General features: G+C 46.6%; 1 long non-coding RNA gene across 1 annotated transcript; it reads right to left on the minus strand.

Moving 5' to 3' along the window:
- Nucleotides 1-2,600: 2,600 nt before the first annotated feature.
- On the minus strand, nt 2,601-13,493 carry LOC135812507 (uncharacterized). Its single transcript, XR_010552833.1, has 3 exons — nt 13,262-13,493; nt 12,923-13,009; nt 2,601-2,821 (listed from the first exon to the last, which is right to left on the minus strand). It is a non-coding gene; the product is annotated as an uncharacterized LOC135812507 (long non-coding RNA).
- Between the last annotated feature and the right edge of the window lie 7,388 nt (nt 13,494-20,881).

Raw genomic sequence — 20,881 nt, forward strand, 5'->3', positions numbered from 1 at the left:
GCTCCATTTCAGAATTCATCCGTTTTGTATTAGCCACACATTCACCGACCCAACACACCTGCCAGTAGCAAGCAATTGCGTGTAAACCCTGCTCCACATCAGGAACCTTAGTACCCCATGCACATGTACAGCCGAGTAACATATCCAAAGCATATACTCTGACCATGTCCCCTTTACCTACTCTGAAAGTCAGGAATAGGAAATTGCAGCATACAAGAAACCAGATTGTAAAACGTACCAGGTAGTTGGCTTATACTTAGCCGTGTTGTGGTGAATCTCGGTCCTTTGGTCTGGCATATCTAGCTGCTGACCGGAAAAATGGAAAACATTACACAATGTATTAGAAACATACACCCATGTGACAGCGGCCATCGACGGCTATTGTCACATGGGGAACTAGCAAGCCAAAACAGCAGAATGCATACCCTAGCATTGCCTACATACGTACCACCCATTCATACGTTACCAGGGTGACGGGCGTTAGCGAGGCTGCCGTGGTGTCCGTAGAGTGCTTGATCCTACCTGAGTGGGAATGAATGAGCATGACACAATTGATTGGTTACATACACCCACACAACAGCAGCCTGTGACAGCCACTGTTGCATGGGGATAGTACAAGTAACGGACACGGATACTAAACAACATGGTGTTGCACAATACACCAGGCATGCAGTACACAAAAACATATTTACCAATGGTAGGTCCGATGACTTGATGTCGCAGCTCTGGTTGGTCGTAGCGCTGGTTGGATGTAGAAGAGATGACCTACAGGGCTTTTACCTTGCCCTGATCTATGCCTAACTTAGAGTATGAGTATACTAGAATTTTGAGTGAGAAAAAATGAAATAGAATGTGAATATTGTATGGTATGAAGGTCAAATATTGTTCAGTGTTTGTTGTGGTTCATCGTCCGCTTGGTTCCAGCCGCCAGTTGCCGCCATTGCTTGACTGTTGCACTAATTATTGGCCAAGTGTGTGCCACTCCACCTCGCTCCCCGCCGGCCACATTGTGTAGTACTCGCTGAGTGTGCAATAGTGTACTGGTCCCTGAGGTGTGTGTGGGAACAGACATGCAAGTGTGGAAATAGTAAGATTGATATGACTGTAGAATGACTACTACATGCAACGGTACACTTCAGTGCTACCACCAACAAATGAATCCATGACACGTTCTGCCAAACATGACTTGGTATCATGCAAGAAAGACAATACACTGAGTGCTACTAGGGAAGGGAGTGTGATACCACAGATCATATAGGCCATGGGTTGTGATGTCATAATATACAATAGACTAATACCTCGGATTCATAAAATCCACTGATCAATAGCAGAGATTGCCTTTCGTGAGTGTTGCCGTTTATTTTGCGTTAGCGTTATGGTTGGTATTCCTCTTCAGAGCAGATCAGGAAATTTGAAATGTTTTCGATTTGAATAACAGAAAATTTCCATGTGTTCATCAAAATACAGTATGCTTTCCGTTGCGACCCATTTTGAGGTAAAGTTTTGAGGTAAAGTTTTGAGGTAAAGTTTTGAGGTAAAGTTTTGCCGCGACTCGCAAGCAGTCATGGAGTCGCCAGCAAGCTTGTTCCACCCCCCCCCCCCCCTCCCCTCCCTGCTTAAATCCTTCCCTGAGCACCGGGGAATGGAACGGAACACCTGTCATTTTGTGGCAGCTACATAGCAGCAAGAAAATCTTGCTGCAATGAAGTGCCCCCTCCCAAGTTTTCCAGGAATAAACGAAATCATAAAGTGAAGCATAACGGTGAGTTAGATGGTAGATGACGGGCCTGGAACAAAAAACGGACAAAAGGGAGACAGGCCATATATATGATATCAGGTGAAGTTTGCAGGAAGTAATCTCAAAAAAAATCCTAAAAGGCACCAGTTATCAGGATTCCCAATCATATTACTTGCTCAAAGCCGTGTAGGGTGAATCCTCTCTATGGCTTCTTTCGTTGCTAAAACAATGAAAACACTTGAACTGCACATCCTTCATTGTTGGACTCAGGCAGCTAATGTTTGTATCTGAAGGTACAATGAAGTCTAGACCAGGGGTATGATTTTTCTTGCTGATATGATCCGAAGAGCAGAGTTGCCCATTCAGAACCTAGTATAATGAAAGGGTAAGCCTTGGGATTTACAGTCTAAGTTTGGCCCAAATTGAGATTTCCAAGCTCCAACAGTGAATATTTACCGAGGGGACTGTCAAGTACACAATGGCCCATAGTTGAGAATTTTGAAGGAGCCCAAATGGATACTTATCACGACACCGCAACAGATCATGTTTCCCAGTCTCCACAGGTTGTCCATGGCAAACTCAACTGGGCACACACAAGAAACAGGGACACCAAACTGGATCCTCAGGGGAAGCTATTCGATAGATACGTGTAAGCTATCGTACACCTTGGTCAACCTTGGCGATTCACAATCATTGATCAGCTGTTCCACTGGTCGCACGGATGTCCAGAATTCACATCGCCCATTGTCTCAAACTTGCCATTCGACATCCATAATCATCATTTCTCACAAGACGGCTTAGTTATATGGTAGTACAATGAAGGTGAGCATGTTAAATGCCATGTTTGTATGCTTGCCTTTCACGAACAAGGTGTACAGCAGCCAAGTTCTTGAGGAAGAAGCCTTGCTCCAGAATAATTCCCAGTGAAATAATTCTGAACTTGTTCGCTGTGCTTGTCCTGGTGGCTGGTGAGCAGACTGGCTAGCCATGATGGTCATGGGTAGCAGCGTCCAGTGCGGACTAGTGCTTTATGGAGAATCCACGATGATCCGACATCTGAATGCACATTCCTCAGGGGTTGAACTAAACGAAACGCAACAAAACAAACAAAAAAAGACAATGTGTATCACCAGTGGCATGCACCGAGTCTTGAAAGGGGGATTTCTAGAGTTGGTAATTTTTTTCTGGAGACCCACTGTATAATTATGTATTTGTGCACATGCACATCCCCCGAACATCCCGTCGGAGATAACGGCGAGGGCTAGGGAGGAGGGGGGGGGGGGACTCAAGATCAGGGGTGCAGGGCACCAATGAACACTGGTGCTGATGAGATGCGGGGCTCATCCGACTGCTATCATCAGATTATGCCGGCACAAACGCGTCTGAGAGGGAACCAGGTCCACGGGTAGAAAGGACAGAAAATTAATAAGAGTAATGAGGAATGGAGGGAGGGGACGATGTTACATAGAAATGTTGCTACATGTATAACCGGTAGCAGGATAAAACGGGTACGGGTTACCTTTTACATACCAGCACTTCAAACAGTATTTGCAAAGAGGGCGCAGAAGTCAATGTACTCATACCGTATTTTACCGGTTGTAAGTCGACCCCGGTTATAGGTCGACCCCCGTATCCGGAGGTCTCATTTCTGCGTTTTAAAGTTTTCACCCAACGAAGCACTACCAACCACTCCCTGCTACTAACACCTCAACAAATCATGTAAACATTCCTTATTGGAGGGTATAACGTCCCAATCCTTGAAAAAGGCCAATAAACTGGCAAACATGTGTACACATGGTACACTCGTGCATGCAGGGCAAGTCATTTTTTGTAAGATTCTGATAGTTCCCGGTTATAAGTCGAATCCCGGTTGTAAGTCGACCCCCACCCTTTCTCCTTCTATTTTTAGTCGTAAAAGGTCGACTTACAACCGGAAAAATACGGTACATGTTTGTCATATTGAACACGTAAAAGTTTGATAGGCCTAGCCGCCCAGGCTACACTACAGTCTATAACACTACGTCTATCAGACTATGGTACTTCACTAGTCCACTCCAGGCATGTTCGTTTCATCAAAACACTGCCTAGGCGAGACCAAAATAAAATCGAGATTCCCGGGCAGGACCCATCTGAAATTGGTGCGGGCGGGCGGATTTTTATTTTTTTCCTATGTGTGTATGCATGGCATGCTGAACTCTTTTTTGTGCAGTATTTTCCGGTATTTTTTTAATTTTTTTTACAGACGACAGGTACATTGTACATGGCACGTGGTTTACCGGTACCCATACAATTTCTTTTGTATTTCGGCAAACGACAGCTCTGAGTCGTACACCAGGGAGTCGTACAAGCCCAGGTTTATACATACATGTATACCGTATTTTTCCGGTTGTAAGTCGACCTTTTACGACTAAAAATAGAAGGAGAAAGGGTGGGGGTCGACTTACAACCGGGATTCGACTTATAACCGGGAACTATCAGAATCTTACAAAAAATGACTTGCCCTGCATGCACGAGTGTACAATGTGTACACATGTTTGCCAGTTTATTGGCCTTTTTCAAGGATTGGGACGTTATACCCTCCAATAAGGAATGTTTACATGATTTGTTGAGGTGTAAGTAGCAGGGAGTGGTTGGTAGTGCTTCGTTGGGTGAAAACTTTAAAACGCAGAAATGAGACCTCCGGATACGGGGGTCGACCTATAACCGGGGTCGACTTACAACCGGTAAAATACGGTATATGCGTCCTCGCCTTGTAACATGCTGTCAAAATCGAAAGCCCAGGTTTGTGTGACACCATGTCACAGATGTACTCGATCAGTACTGTACATAATACGAACTGTTAAAAATAAAAAATTGCCTTCGGCTCGATTTTGGTGCGGGAAGGCCCAGGAATCTCTTTTTTTTTGGTCTCACCTTACATTCGACGTATCTTTCTTTCTGTTCTTATGACGACGTTTTTTGCATGCATTGACAATAGTGCTGAAACGATTACGTTTTTTCCTTAGTGGCTCAGCTGATACCATAACGATCGGCTTATCGGCTAAACGATTATTATTGTGACCACATCAGTACGTGTACATTCTGTGAATTTCAAAAAAATTACGAGTCTAACATCGCCAACGACGGAAAGCGGGCGCATAGATCCGATGATCCCACAACAAGTCCGTCAGCTGCTCGGACTGACCAGACGAACACAGACAAGACAGAGGCAACGCACTGGTTGCAACCCAAGAGCTGATGGTGCCCTTCGCCTGTGACTTCGCTGACTCTGACAATGAAGTCAGAGAAGCCGGCCAGTGGTGCAGATCGGCGGATTTCGATGGATGAGCCGACTTGAGGTGCGCCAACAAGTATCTACTAGTAGTTGCTTTTCCTGTCTATGCTCAAAAGAGGCCCAGACGCCAGGCCTAGCTCGTCGTCGAGCAAACTGGTTCGGGAACCATCGACAGAACGGAAAAACGAAACTGAAGACCATGTACCACTTGTCTTTACTGTCTTTAGCGCAAGACTAGTACTATACTCGCACGTAGAGGGAACTCTAGCCCCTACAGCTAGCTAGTGTAGACACATACTGAGCCTGAATATGTAAATGACTGCATACAAGACCATCACAAGATTTCTCAACGCAGACCCGGTAAAGTACATCTTTGACCGGGCCAACACGCCCGACTATACCGTCATCATATTCCGCGACCTTGGAGGGCAGCAAGTCTACCAATCCGTGCAGCCCCTCTTCATGGCCAAAAACACAACCTTTATTGCCACATACAACTCTTCTCTGGACCTTCTAGAGACCCTTCCCAAGCTTGATGAATTTCAGGTCAGCCGGGAAGAATGTATCGAGCGGGCCACTCTTCCGGCCAATGCGACTCGCCTAGACCAGCTGCTCGGCTGGCTCGACATGCTGCTGCTGAATGCGAAAGCTGACAGCAGCACAGACCAGAGTGCTGCAGATGATGTGTTTGTAGTGGGGTGTCAGAGTGACAGGTGGAACAAAACCGATTTGCCTGATCCTTGTAAACTACTTCAAGAGAATAGAAGGTTCAGTGTATAAGAACCTTGTCTGGAACGAAACATCGTACTTCAAAATTGACAACACCAGATCCACTGGAAGTGCAGCACAAGCAGATGAGCTGCAGCGATTGAGAGAGGCCATCATCGACCCCTGCCAGAAGAGCCAACGCAACATCCCTGTTCCATGGCTCCGATTCTGCATATCCATACACACGCTCAAGCAGGAGGTCACGTGGCCTTGGATTTCCTTCAAGGAGGCAAAGTTCATAGCGAAGCAAGTCAAGGCTGTTCCACATGACTGCAGTGACCGGCAAATACAGCTGCTGCTGAAGTACTGCCACGAAGCAGGCCACCTGGCGTACTTCCCAACTTTCAAGCTGAAAGACACGGTCATCCTGGAGCCCCAGTTCATCCTGGACTGTGTCAATGCCTTTGTCTACATGAAGCCTGACCGAGACATCACAGTGCACGAAGCGCGGTGCTATCGTTCTGGGTTCATGACGGAGTTTCAAGCACGCAAAGCTCTCAACAAGATGTTCGGGGGTCAGTCTTACTGCGACCATGCTAAGGCGTGGCAAGCAGTCAGAGCAAGCAGTGATGGGTTCAAGCTCATTTTTGAAATCCTAGAATGGCTCTCCGTCCTGGTAATTGTGCAGGATGAGAGGTCTGCTGAGCACCAGTTTATTGTACCTGCAGTCGTCCGGGACATGGGCACGGACCCACAGCCGCCTTGTTCCTGTGCCTACGTGTCCTTGAAGCACTCACACCGCGATGAGTTGATGCACTTTCCCGTGTTCCTTTCCTCGCAGGTTTATAAAGAGGTCAAATACGTTGCCTTGGAGCTCACCAATCGGCCGCTTTCATTAACAAAGTGTTCAGGGTAATGGAAACACTGACAACACGCTGCCTGCACATTTAGTGAGGGGGTCTAACATCGCCAACGACGGAAAGCGGGCGCATAGATCCGATGATCCCACAACAAGTCTGTCAGCTGCTCGGACTGACCAGACGAACACAGACAAGACAGAGGCAACGCACTGGTTGCAACCCAAGAGCTGATGGTGCCCTTCGCCTGTGACTTCGCTGACTTTGACGATGAAGTCAGAGAAGCCGGCCAGTGGTGCAGATCGGCGGATTTCGATGGATGAGCCGACTTGAGGTGCGCCAACAAGTATCTACTAGTAGTTGCTTTTCCTGTCTATGCTCAAAAGAGGCCCAGACGCCAGGCCTAGCTCGTCGTCGAGCAAACTGGTTCGGGAACCGTCGACAGAACGGAAAACACGAAACTGAAGACCATGTACCACTTGTCTTTACCGTCTTTAGCGCAAGACTAGTACTATACTCGCACGTAGAGGGAACTCTAGCCCCTACAGCTAGCTAGTGTAGACACACACTGAGCCTGCCAGTCCTGCATGCTGTATGTAAGAAACGTACTAGTAGTCAGTTCAAAAGACGGCGACGGTGATCGCGTCGATGTGTCTCAGATCGCACTTGTACTTTTACACGTACATCGATGTTGCAAGTGTGCAGTCATTTACATATTCGTGCTGTACTCGCAACACTTTCGATGCATGCAGGCTTTGTGCAACCCCAAAAGGGGGGAAATCCCGTACCGAGCGTAAGTACCATTCTTCTCGTTCAGCTGATAAAATCGAAATAACCGTTCGATCTATTTCTTATCGAGTAAGTAACGAGTAATCGATATAATCGTTTCAGCACTAATTGACAATGTTCCACATGATTTCAATAAAGAGTTATGGACCTTGCTTCGATGGAAGCTCGCTGAAGAAAAGCGAAGCCCCGCGTCCTTGAGTCGCGGCCGGAGCAGCGCTTCGTTCTGAAGCAGCGCAAGTGGATCATGGACGCACATTTTTACGTCTTCCAGTCCACAACGTTTGTGACGAACATCTCTGCTGCGCACACGAGCGAGAACGAAAGGCTGTGGAGACCTTGATTTGAGTCAACAGTTTGCAAGGAGATATCGTCAATCATAATATGAGCCAGAGCACGCCAAAATATGACCACAGACCAAAAATTCGATTTTCAGTTTTTGTTCAAAAATGATCTAACACACCTAATGTTCACTGTCTGAAAGTTTTGGATTGATCCGAAATGTCTAAGTGTTGCTACAATGGTATTATATGCAGCACTGTTGAAATGGTGAAATTCTATGTACAGCAATGGGATTGTCATTTTTGCACACAATTGATATGCCCCTTGGTTCATCCTTTCCGGGTCAGTTCCTCTGTCCAGGGTCTTATAGCATGAGCTGACAGATACTCAGCCACATCCAAATTGTCTATAGGCAGCTGAGCTGGGTGTCCGAAATACCTCCTGTTTGGAGCACCACTGGAGAACCGCCAGCGAAAACACGGTCAACATCTGTGAGATGGCCGAAGAAGTTGGCACTCCATGTCCTCTCCATCACACTCCACCTGTACTTTCAGATATACAGTATACACTGCTGCACACATTGTTCGTCAACATACTAGACGTCGCACTCATATTCCCCACACCAAAGCCCATCTGCACACGGTTTTCTCCGCTCGCCAGAGAGTACTGCTTTCGCTGCATACTGCTCATGCTAGCGATGTTCCGCATAAGGGTACTTAAATTATCGACTTGAGCAAGTTGAGGGAGCAGCAGAGTCCAGTGATTGTTTTTGCACTTGCAACCAATACTGGCATTGTCCCGGATATGTGCAGCGATGTCCATTCTGGCCAAATCATCGGCCGACTCACCTCCCAAGTCAGTGTCGATGCCAATCGCTTGCCAGGTTGTCATCAGAGTAGAATTCCTCGTCACAGCAGATCGTGGGACTACCAGCATCAATTCTTTTTACGCTCGATGAAAGTGTCGCCCTCAAATGACTCGTCGCTGTATCCATCATCGTCTTCCTTCTGTTTCCGACTCGAATCCCCAAAAATACTTTATCCTGCGCATGGAGTGCGATGATGTCGTCTTCTTCCGCTCCGCAGTACATTACTACTACTACGCTCTTCTGTCGATACATTGAGGACGATCAGTTTTAGGCGACTCAGCGCAACGTGGAATACAAACTCTAACAAATAAACTTACTTGCAACAGAAAATTGCATCCGGAACAGTCCAGTCGACCGAGGAGAACAACAACAGCAACTCGCGTTGCACTGCACTTCGTATTTTTTGCCGCGGAATTCAAATCGCGATTATCTCGACTTTTTCAAAAAAAGCTGTGGTCATGTTTTAGCGCGCTCGGGCTCATATTATCCTTGAACTGACTTGCATCACGCGTGCTTGACTCAAATTTCGAGACAAAACGGATTTCTTGAACGTCATCGCCAATCCAGGAGCGAACCAGAAGAGAGAATAATGTATTTTGAACTGCATGCAAAGCAACTCTCTCTCACTTCGAAATAAGGACATTGTCACTGTACTGTAAACTGCCCGTCGATCGACGCGTATGCACGATAACCAATCCAGGAGGCACGCTTTTCCTTTGGCAAGATTGCCCGAAAAAAGGTGGTTTCCAGACACCAAAAAACTCATACGGTGCACGTGCCTGATCACCGCCTGTATAGGCATTTACCCATAGCCAAACAAAAGTGGAAATATGTACATGCATGTCACTCGTGTACTATGCACTCAAGCCAAATACAGTGCTGGCTAGAGAAATGCAACCTTATGAAGAAAGTAGCGCCGCATTCGAGTGCACAGACAAGTATGTGTAGTGCTAGGGCTGCGTAGCGCCCCGCAACGCTATTTTATGCATGAGGTTGGATTTCTTTGGCCATTACTGTAGATACGCAGTGCTTAGATGAGAGTATCTGATACTCGTCCTTTGCGTCTTGAAGATGGCCCCGCACATCTGCAGTAGGTGGCACCGGGTGATGGGCCCTTTGGTCGAGGTCGAACGGAGGGCATCTAGGGGCTGTGACTGGCCTTTGCCTTCTTGGTGCTGGAATGGGCCTTGCTCTGCGTTCTGTTTCAGCGGCATGAGCAGGTCGAGGGGCCGGGATGGGCCTTAATTTTGCAAGCAACTCATCGATGTAAGCATCCATGTCTGTTGGACTTCATACACATGTAACTATGTATAAACTACTTCAAGTAATTTTTTCAATTGTGGATTTTCATGCCTCCCGAAGCATAAAAAGGAATGAGTTGGTCAAGCACGAAATGATCCATGTCCAACTGTGTGTGCATGCTTTCTAGGGGCTCCCGTAAGAAGGCCATAGGTCCGTGGGACACACCCTAGTAAAATAGGAGTATCGAAGTAATAACAATAATAATCATGATCCGCCTCACCTACCAATAATGTAGATCACGGTACGGGTATGATTTGGCCCACTCCTCGGTGTCTGAGAGCCCCACACACCAGGTGTAGACTGTAATTATTATTTACAGTGCAGGCGGTTTACTGTTAGCGCCCGAACTACACTGTATATCAAGAGTACAATCTCATAATGCTCTTGATCATATGCGCAGACACGTCGACAGTGCCAGCACTACAAAGTGCATAGCAGTACATGTCCAGCAGCTATGCAGTTGTAACTGTTACATGACTTGTGCCAGCATCTGTGCAACGAACGGCGTGCATAGGACTAGCTTGCTACTACGGCAACATAAGCCTTCTGCGCTTTGTGCAGATGCACGAAATCCCGTAGAACCTAATGGGTGTTGAATGTGCAGGACCCTATTGTGTTTTCTGCTATTTCCACTAAGAAATGGGCCCTGGAGGCATTTCAAACGAAAACCGTTTCTGACCAAAGATCTAGCTAGTCATTAGTTCTAACGAAAGTGAAGAAGCTGGAAAAGGGATTGTTTGCCATTAATTATGAGGCTAAAATTGGTCAAATGCGCATGCATAGCACACAATGAACACCCAATCGGGGCTGTACGCACCTACGCCCTAGTACTGAACTTCGTACATCTGTACAACGCGCAAAAGGCTTATTGCGCCAGCACACTGGATGCCAACATGACGCTGCACTAGCTGCTGTTCAGCTGGAACATTTGAACCAAGACTACAGCAAGCAAGATTCGACTAGTCGCCGGGTTTTGTCATTGTATTATCAAAGGGGAAGTTCACCCTAAAATGAAAACTTCACAACCTGTAGCGAAAAATGCACTGATGCCAATGGTGAAGGTCCCAGGTTGATCCGAGCAGCCGTTCCTGAGTTATACCAGCTTTAAGTTTCCACTAAATTTGGTGACATCATGATGACGTCATTAACTTGCCCAGACCAGGCCGGATTTATGACGTCAGAGAGGTAGACTTTGTGTGGGAGTAAATGGGGAAATTTCAGTATTTTGGCTCTCCGGCCATTGTCCCAAAGAAGTCGGATGTTTTTCAAACTTTGATATGAGACATATGACACCCTACCGGTATCCTGACTGGAAAAAATTCTAGTATGAAATTCATTGTTGCAGAGAAACAGGAAGGAAATTGTTTTTTCTCCATCTACTCCCATGCAACGTCTATCTCTCTGGCGTCATAAATCCGGCCTAGTCTGGGCAAGTTGATGACGTCATAATGATGTCACCAAATTTAGTGCAAACTTCAAGCTGGTATAACTCGGGGAACGGCTGCTCTGATCAACCTGGGACCTTCATCATTGGCATCAGTGCATTTTTTGCTACGAGTTGTGAAGTTTTCATTTTACGGTTAACTTCCCCTTTAACGGAAAGTCATCGCGACGGTTGGTAATTCCTCAAGACCGCTCAGCCAATATTAAAAAATGGACCACTTGAAGGAGTCCTCTAAACAGACGCTGGAAGCTAACCAATACTCGCTAGTCGAGTTGGAGGAAACTTTCAACCTTCACGCAAAAGAAAATGAAATGGTAGTGACTTTGCAGGAGAGCTTCGAAAACAACGTGCAGCACGAATTGATCAAAGTGGCAGTGGGCCAGGAAAGGCATGAAAAACACCAGGAAAGGCAGGTAGAACGCCTTCAACGTATGGAGGAACAGCTTCAACAACAGGGATCGGCCACACAACGTGTGGAGGAGCAGCTTCAACAACAGGGATTGGTGATAGGCAAAGCCATACGACGCCAACAAAACATTCACGGGTATATCGGAAGTCAGCTGCGACAAATTCGCAGGTGTTTAGAAAAGTAAACTGCAATGGTCACATTCTCATGTAGACCGTTTCGAGGGCCCCCTCCTTGTTTACCCAAAATGACCATGGTCACGCGTATTTCTATCTTTGTCTATACTGATGATTCGTCTCCTGCGTAACATAATGTCTGGTATGTAACTCTAAATCGATGTCATGCATTGCTAGCACACGCTTAGCAGTATGCTGGTCATGTGGTGCGAGTGGCAATATCCGCAGACCGTTTGTGTGCAATTTCATTTGCTTTTGCCAATTCTTTATGTACGCAAGGACCATTTGGCTTGCGATTTCTGCTCGAAGAGCTGAGCAAGGACTGGGGCAACGGTGGGATGCGGAGCGGCCGCCAATAAGCTGATGCATTCACCTTCCCTGCTGCTATACGTTCAACACTGACAGAGCCGACATACTGTCAGCATCGACATAATACATCACTAGAGAGGTTGGCAAGTGGCAGCCGCTGAACTTGGCACCGGAGGTAGTCGGATTGCGCTGTTGGAAGATGTTCAATTTATCTATGTGTACCCCCCCCTCTCATTCATTGATCAATTCATATTGTATTGGAGGGATTTTCCGAAAGTAACTACGTGCAGGGTACGTATGGGGAGCTTCATTTCCTGGAAAGGTGGATGGGAGAACATGGAAGTGAAGAGAGGTGGCGAAACTAGGGAATAGAACATCGCACACCCCTCGTTTTGTGGACTCAAGCCGAATTGATACAGGATTTTTTTAATCAGGGGCAATTAGCCCCCCCCCCCCCCCCACACACACCTACACAACTAAGTGCATGAACATCAGTCTGTCCTCTTAGACTCCAGACAAGACATATCCCCCCCCCCCCCCCACCACATCACCACCGACACAACTTAAGTGGCATATCACTATCGTCATTTACGGTGGAAGTGTGATTTTGAACTACCCCTATCTCCAGCATCCAAGCATGTATATATTGAACAACAGGTATCATGCATTGACAATGCTCTGTAGTAGTCATCACAGCGAGCTGGTGGTCAAATAAGCTGGAAGCATGGGCATTGCACCAGAGTGTAAAACAGTGCACACAACTACCACCCACCTGTGCGCCCGTCGTAGTCCCGCTGATCGGCAACCAAATGGTCAGTTGCCAGTACGGTCATATGCGATGACCTGATAGCCAACCTGTCTGGAGAAAATAAAGGGAAACGGCAAGTAAAGATCAGAGTTGGGTGAAGGTGTCATAAAACAATGAAAGAAGCCAGAGTGCACAGAATCATGAAGAAGAACGACGGGAGTGTAAGAAATAAGGTCTTCATCCGGACTCCTCGCAATTATAAACACAAGGAATGGCATAAGCATAAAATGCCAGGATCAAAAAGAAGTGGCAACATCGATGTCATAGTCCAAAACTGAGTGGTGGGATCATTAAATTGCCTACCTACATTATAGAGCAGGATGCCTGAAGAGTTCCAGGATGAAGATTTCCCATGCCGCAGGCTAGGTGTCGAGTACTGGAGCAACCTAGCGGATACACCCAGGTTATATCAACAGCAGCGGAATGGAATGCTGTCCAGTTGATGACGCTTGAGAAGTCAAGCTGAATGCTCCTGGCAATCCATCTGTCTAGTTAAATGCTCCTGGCAATCCACGTGTGCATTGCTCACCAGTCACAAAGGCACACACAGAAGAAATACCCTCCATCGTATCGTAACGTGAGATGACAGGCATAGGTATATTGCATAATTATCAGATGAGAGCGAGAAGGGGAGGGGGGGGGGGGGGGAGAGGGAGGGGGTCAGATCAGTTCGTTCTGCAGCTAGTGGTGGTAGGATAATTGGTTAATCCCCTAATGCTCAAGCGAGCACATGTTGACAACAACTTGGGAAGGGGTCACGGTATAATCTGAAACAGAGTGTGATTCCCATCATCTTAGGGCACACAGAAGGCAGCAATCAAGATCATCAAATTTAGGCTATGTTTACATGAGGCGTTTCAACCCGGGTCATATTTCAACCCGCCATGTACCCAAAATGAATGGCGCGTTTACATGACGCATTGCGCTTGACCCGGGTTGAAGTTTCGCCCCGGGTTGAAATCAACCCGGGTCAAGAAAATCGTACAAACGTACTTCTGTGCGTATCTCGCGCCAGGTTCGAACAGCACTGCATACGCAAATTTCGCGGGAACGGATTCACGCGACCATGCAGGACTCTAGAATTAAACTAGAAGTGGACTTTTGGCGGCATATCAGTATTTGACCCGAGTCAACTGTCTTCATGTAAACGCTCACCTATTTTGTCTATCGTACAGACTTTCAACCCGGGCTGAACTCGACCCGGGTTGAAATTTCTCATGTAAACACAGCCTAGGACAGTTCCCAAACTCATCTTAACACCGAAACCCCCGGGTAGGTATAAGTGCAAGTGAAGGAATGCCCGTGAAGCGCTCTTACAGCACCCTGGGAACATAACCTTATGGGCAAATCGCACCAACGTCTATAAGACGATTGACGCATACATCAGAAGTTATGAGCACAATGGTTGTACCACCGCCACTACAACCAGACCATCAAGGGGTTACACATACATTTGCAGTCGACTCCACTTAAATCAAATTGGACTATAGCGATTTTCGTAATAATAGCAAACCATTGTCCATGTCCCTGTTTGAGCTCATACTAAATTGACCCCTTGTAGCGAACATATTCCGTTTATAATGAACCATAAGTTGTAGGGCCGCATACAAACTAGGTTCACGAATACAGTCACAGGCCACATAACAGTCAACTGTATGTACATAGATGCTGGCGATAAATGGCAAGCGTTCTACGATGGTTCGATATGGAAATGTAAAACATGAGTTGAATGGTGCTGTCGCTAATCATATTCAATCTGCATTAAAAATGCAAAGATATACGAAATGCGCTCGGGATATTGGATGTGGATGTCACACAGAAACCTTCATACTGCCCGTTATTGCTTTGAATCAACTGGTTAGCAGTTTAGCAGGCTGTTAGTTTTCACAAAAGAATAATAAAGAAGAAATCATAAACTCATATCGGGCAGCATGAGACCTCTGTGCACATCCTCCAATATCCATCAGCTTGGTCAGTCGTGTCTTTGAAATTCACTTAAAACCAGGATTCGGAAATAGGAACAATTTACAGAGGCATCATATCGAAGTACACCCTATCGCCAGCATCTGAACCTCTGCATCGGTCAAAGAGCCCTATGAACTGAGCCTATTGACAGCATTGCTTTTCTGAGCATACAGCCAAGGCGAATATGGCGATTGTGTAGTGCTGGTAAGCACAAGAGCGTTCAACACGGCCTGAATGTGAACCCCCCAACCTCTACTACAGTCAAGCAATGTGTCCCTCCAAAGATTTGCTCTTTCCAAAACATGTCGCACCGTGTCGAAAATATTCGTATTATTATTGCTGCTCAGCGACCAAAACACATGTAGGTCGACACGCGTGGACATACAACACTGTCTGAGTCACAGGAATGTCCACTCATCTAACATTAACAACCACCAGGCCACAAAGAGCACAAGTTTTTTTTACCTTTTTATTTGGGAGCAATGCGGAACACAACTCCATTCCGTAGCAATTCTGTTCGATGCGCTCCGTTGCGTGTATTCCTGTCGTCCTCGCGTCGCTATAGTAATTCAGTGCAGAGTCCAGGTGTCTCGAACGAACGATGATAAACTACCTGCATTGAAAAAGGACAACGAAGAAATGAGTGACCTGAAACGTTCTGGATTTTAGGAAACGCGAAATACCTTGTCGTAGTATCCGCCGCAAACAATGGAGAGAGTAAACATTCTTCAACACCACAACGAGGAAGTGCAGTGCCGACAGACGGGTACCGCACTCTCCAAACATAGCAGATTATACTCACCTTGCCAGAAGCTGAGTGCTTGCCATAGATCCAGACATTCAACAATAATTTCAATGCGCACTGCAAAGCGTCGTTGACGAAATGTTCATCAAGAATAGGCTTGATAACAAAGCGTTGGTGGAGTCCTGGTCTTGGCACGGCTCAATAGGTGCTAGGCGAAAAAGTGCTAGGTGCTAGCCGAAATAGCGAGTGAAGAATTTAGTCACAGTTCAGGCACTACAAGCCACAAAGCGCAACGGACCTATGTCCACAAGACGACAAATAAACTGCACTACGCACGACGAACTACATTGAAGTACTACTACCGAACATGAACACGTGCTTACATCGACTTCTTGTTGGGCAACACTCTCCCACGGAACGCACGCATGCGCAGATCAACTTTGAATGGCAGCGACTCCTCCATTCGCCTTGCAGGAAAGACAAGAACAAAACAAGAAGGGCATGACAGTTAGGTACGTGGGTAATGAAGCAGCAGAGAAACAATGTGGATACTGCTGGCGTGGGGTTGGAGGAGAACAGACGCTGCCATGGCCCATGCGGATGATTCCAAACAAATGAAGCCTTGCGACTCGGAGCGGAAAGACGACTCAGAAATTCTTGCTAAAGCCATGACAAACAAATCCAAGCACTTACCGACACTGAAGTCTGCGGTCTAAACTTCTCACGGACCTGCTGCTATTTAGCGCAACTCTGGCATTATCTCGCATACCGGTACACCGTTTTGCCAAAATTCTCCAAGATGGACAGCTTTTCATGCAGTCGCTATCTACTGCGCGAGGGCACCCGTGCCTTCAGTAGCGAGCGGTCTGGGATCTGGTCCGCCATTATCAGAGGGCACTTGAGACTTTTTCCGGTCACCGGGTGGGCATCGTACATACACACACACCAACACAACTCACAACTCAATTTATCTCAAATACAATTTTGTACGAGAGCACATCACCTCTAACAGCTAGCCATGAAGAGGAAACTGGGAGAGAGAACTGAAACGCAAACCATTTTCGACAAGAACAACAACGGGAAGGAAAATGTGCCGTTAGGGCGCTTGGATAAACACCGCAGCTGCCAGAAGCTCGTAGGAGCAGAATGATGTATATGGGGTCATAGGGTTACGGGGTCATAGGGTCATGGGGTCAGGCTCAAGACGACTGGAGACCATTACGTCTAGCCCGCGTGTGGTCTGTCTAGACTAGACGTCTTCGTCGGTCATTGCCATTGGCATTCGTCCAGTGGTTGATCGTCAATGATCGACCTAGCGTGAAGCAGGCATTGGTACACTGCACCTACCGGTAAGTCCTTACGCGCGTGACTTGAGTCTGCCACGTGAAATAAGCACGTCACATGTGGCAGACTTGACCCAAGTCACACGAGGTTCGATGTGTTCGGCCAATGCCCGGTTCAAGCTACTGCTACGAGTACATGTAGATCTACATGTAGTACAACATATTAGTGAGGTTTTGCATTCCGAAATTCGGCAAAAAGATTCGGCACGCGGGAGCGAGGTCGAAAATGCACACGAAGATTCGGCATGTTTGTTCGGAAAAAGCTCACTTTGCCGAAAATATTTTTCGGATGAATTTTCTTGTAGAAGAGCGCTAGCGCGTGATTTATTCAAAGAGGTTTCTTATATCGGCATCGCTTCGCAGGCGTCTTGGGCGCATCAGCATCGCAAGCTACTTCTGATTGCTCCTCTCCACTGCCTGTCTACTCTCTATCGCCTGGAGTGCCGTTGGAATCAGCAAGAAAGGGAGCACGGGACAGGACGTTGCTGATGCTGGGGCTCACATGAAAACACATCATTTTCGACTTGCAAAACAAACGTTGGAGCGAAAATTCGACATTTTGATGTTCGACAAATGACCGAAGAACGCCGAACCGAAATTCGGAATGCAAAACCTCACTATTGCAGGTCGCTTTTCCGACTGTTTCTCCGACACTGGCTCCGAGCCTCCGACCTGAAATCTCCCGCCTGGGTCGGAATACTGTACCTGTTCACACATAACGTCGCCTGTCTGTAGAAGCACGAACCCTTGGTAGATCTACACAGCCGCGCTAGACCGCATCAGTACCGACAGTAGGTCTACTAGCACCAGATTATTAGATAATCCAACACTTGTGGTACAGTACCAGTATTAGATAAACCTTGTTATAGTTCACAACCGCAATACTACTAGTAGTAGTAGAAGCCAAAGCGGAAGTGAGATACTTTTACATGAGCCACAGCGCCAAACGCCTGACATGACAAGCTTCTAGAACTTTAAAAAAGTACATGTAGATCTACTTGAGAACGGTTTTATTCACAACACTATGAAGAGTCAAAGCAAAAAGATAACCCCATTTCGGAAATAAATAGAACCCTCACTGTATAAAATTGAACGCAAAAGCTTCTCAAGAAATCGTTACCTACAATAAGAATGCCTACCGGCATGCAAAGGCGAACGGTCACGCCTCTGCCCGTGTCAGCACAGCCGGCGGCGATAAGCTGCAAAGGGGCTCCCGACCTTGCGGCGCACTTTCTGACTGTTTATCATCATGATCTTGTTACAGACGTGGATGGTTGCTGGACAACTCGTTCTCATTGTGTTTTCTTCTCTCTCATATTCAATGTCTAAATTGTTCGAGCCTATTCATAGGCTTCGGTTTGAGGATGGAGGTTGGGGCTGCTGATGCCACTGGGAGCACAGTGGTGATGTAGAGTTTGCACCTGATGTTGAAGCAGAGAGCGATGATGAACTGCTGGCGAGTCCACAATAATCTGTTCCCCCTGCTCCAGCAACTAACAACGCTACTACTGGAACAAGCCGAACGGAGAGTAGACGTGAATATGCAATTGCCATTGGATGGAGTGAAATGATCCCAGCCAACGACTTGCCAGAGTTCACAGGTTCCCCAGGCCTGCGAGTGGAGCTGTCTCCTGAACAAATCAGGTCACCCGGCCGGTTGTCCCTATTCGTGTTGTATATCACTGAGGATATGCTGAAGGTAGCGTGTGCACAAACAAATTTGTATTTTTATCAACGAGCTACTGATGTTTGTCTTGAGGAGGCTGCTCATGCCAGAGAGTGGACCATTATCACCCATACCCCAGCATGCCTCTAGGAAGTTGTTTGGCCTTGATGAGGTTTGCTGCTCAGCTATCAAACACTGAAGCAATTATACTAGGGCTCAAACGGTCACGGTTTTACCCCCAACGGTTAACTGCTAAGCTAACGGTCGGTTTAACGGTTATAACCTATAAGCCACGACAATCCTGCGGACTCTTTTTTAACCGTATATTTGACTACACTTATTCAAAAAATGTACCCTATTCAGTACAACGCACACATGTATATTCTCTTGCATGCTCATTCATACATACTCTCACACGAAGAGACCAGATATGACCGGGTTGACAGCCCAGAAATTGCGTACGCGTGCGACAGCCTGCGAAAGTGCATACTTTGAAACGACCTGATACTTGAAATTGACTGAAAAGTTACTGCGAAACCGTTATCTTTATCAGTTAACCGTTAATTCTTCGTAACCGGTCTGCAACCGGTTAATCGGACTAACCGTTTGAGCCCTAAATTATACCGTAAAGTCTGCTGCAAACGCCCACTTCGCGGCAAACGCCCACCGCAGTGGGTTCATACTGGCATGAAGGTCGAATGCGTACGAGAACGACTGTAATGCCTACAAACTGCCTACGTTTTTGACTTTAGGAGGCTTTGCAAAATCGATTGTCATTATCTTGCTGCGAAGAAAAATTTCTGTCGAGATTTCCTTTCATTCGATAAATGAGTCGTCTTTTTGGTAGTTCGCTCTCCATAATTTATGGTAATGCTGTAGAATCCATCTGCTTTTCAAATCATGAAATTTCTGCAGTGCCACGATGTTGCGCTTTCAGAACGGAACGATGATTGTGATGACGAAGCGTCATTCAACGACTTGTCCGGTTGAATACAGCTGCAAGTCGAACAGGGTATGTCACACAAGCTACACCTACAGAGTCGCTGCTAACTTGTTGAAAACTCTGAAGTGCTCGAGGAAACCCCTTTCCTTTGAGCGTTGCTTAATTTGGAAATGATGGCTTGAAACACCGTCAGAAGTGTATTTGGTTTCTGCAAAACCGTAGGCACTGTTCTTCGCTACCTTGTTATTCGGAAGAAACTCCCGTTTGGATTTGCGAAGTAAAACAACCATCATCATAAAATCACTACGAGCTACATGTATAAAAGGAGGCGCCATCGCGTGTTTGTGTTCAGCAACAACAGCTAGCTGGTAGCTAGTGCCTAAAGAGATTTGAAGCCAGGAACGTGGACATAGTTTACCGTAGCAAAGCGCTCTTTGCGCTACACTGTGAGATGCACTTTCGTACAGTAAGGGGGGACAGTGCATGGGGTCAGTGAGTTCAGGCCGGCAGATCTTGGAAAAATGGGGTGGGCATTATGGCCGTCATCACGCTTCGTTCTCCGACTCCCGTTTACGTCTAGGTCTACGGTGAAAAAACCAAAACGGGTGGTCGTGTCATCAGACAGGCACAGTTCTTGACGCGTACCCGCAGTCACATTTTTGGAGAAATTTGAATGCACGTACATCGAAGTACAGAGTTGCTCAGAAAAAGGCTGGGGAGATACGCACGTTCATCCAAAAAGTCGTATACCCCCCCCCCCCTCTCTCCCTACCACATCTACATTTCCCGTTTCCTCTGCTCCAGTTTTCACCCCGGATACGGATCATCATGACAACCGACTAAAAACTCCTTACGTGGACGTGAAATAGGCAATAATTCGTACTTACCTTGGCTACCATCGATACAACATAAGTTGTCGATGCTTCAACTCGTTATAAGATAATTGAAAATCTCCAACATAGCTCTTCCTTGGATGCAAAATATGGTCCATATCTACGAATACATAGATATAATAAGTTGTGTCTTTCTGTTTTCTGCTGTGTGTTTTGGCCTTGGTCCTGAATGGTCAATATTATCTTATACTGAGGGTTTGGCACTCCAGGGACCTGGGCAAAGGGTCGTTATAACGAATTTTATGTACTAAAGAATTATATTGTAACCGGACCTGTAAGCAGCTGTATAGGCCACGTTTCGCCAGGGATTTCAGATTTCTATTCACTATCGGGGTTTATGTCCTAACCGGACTCGTTATAATGAGGGA

Source organism: Sycon ciliatum, chromosome 3, assembly GCF_964019385.1.
Source record: "Sycon ciliatum chromosome 3, ocSycCili1.1, whole genome shotgun sequence".
Lineage (NCBI taxonomy): Eukaryota > Metazoa > Porifera > Calcarea > Leucosolenida > Sycettidae > Sycon > Sycon ciliatum.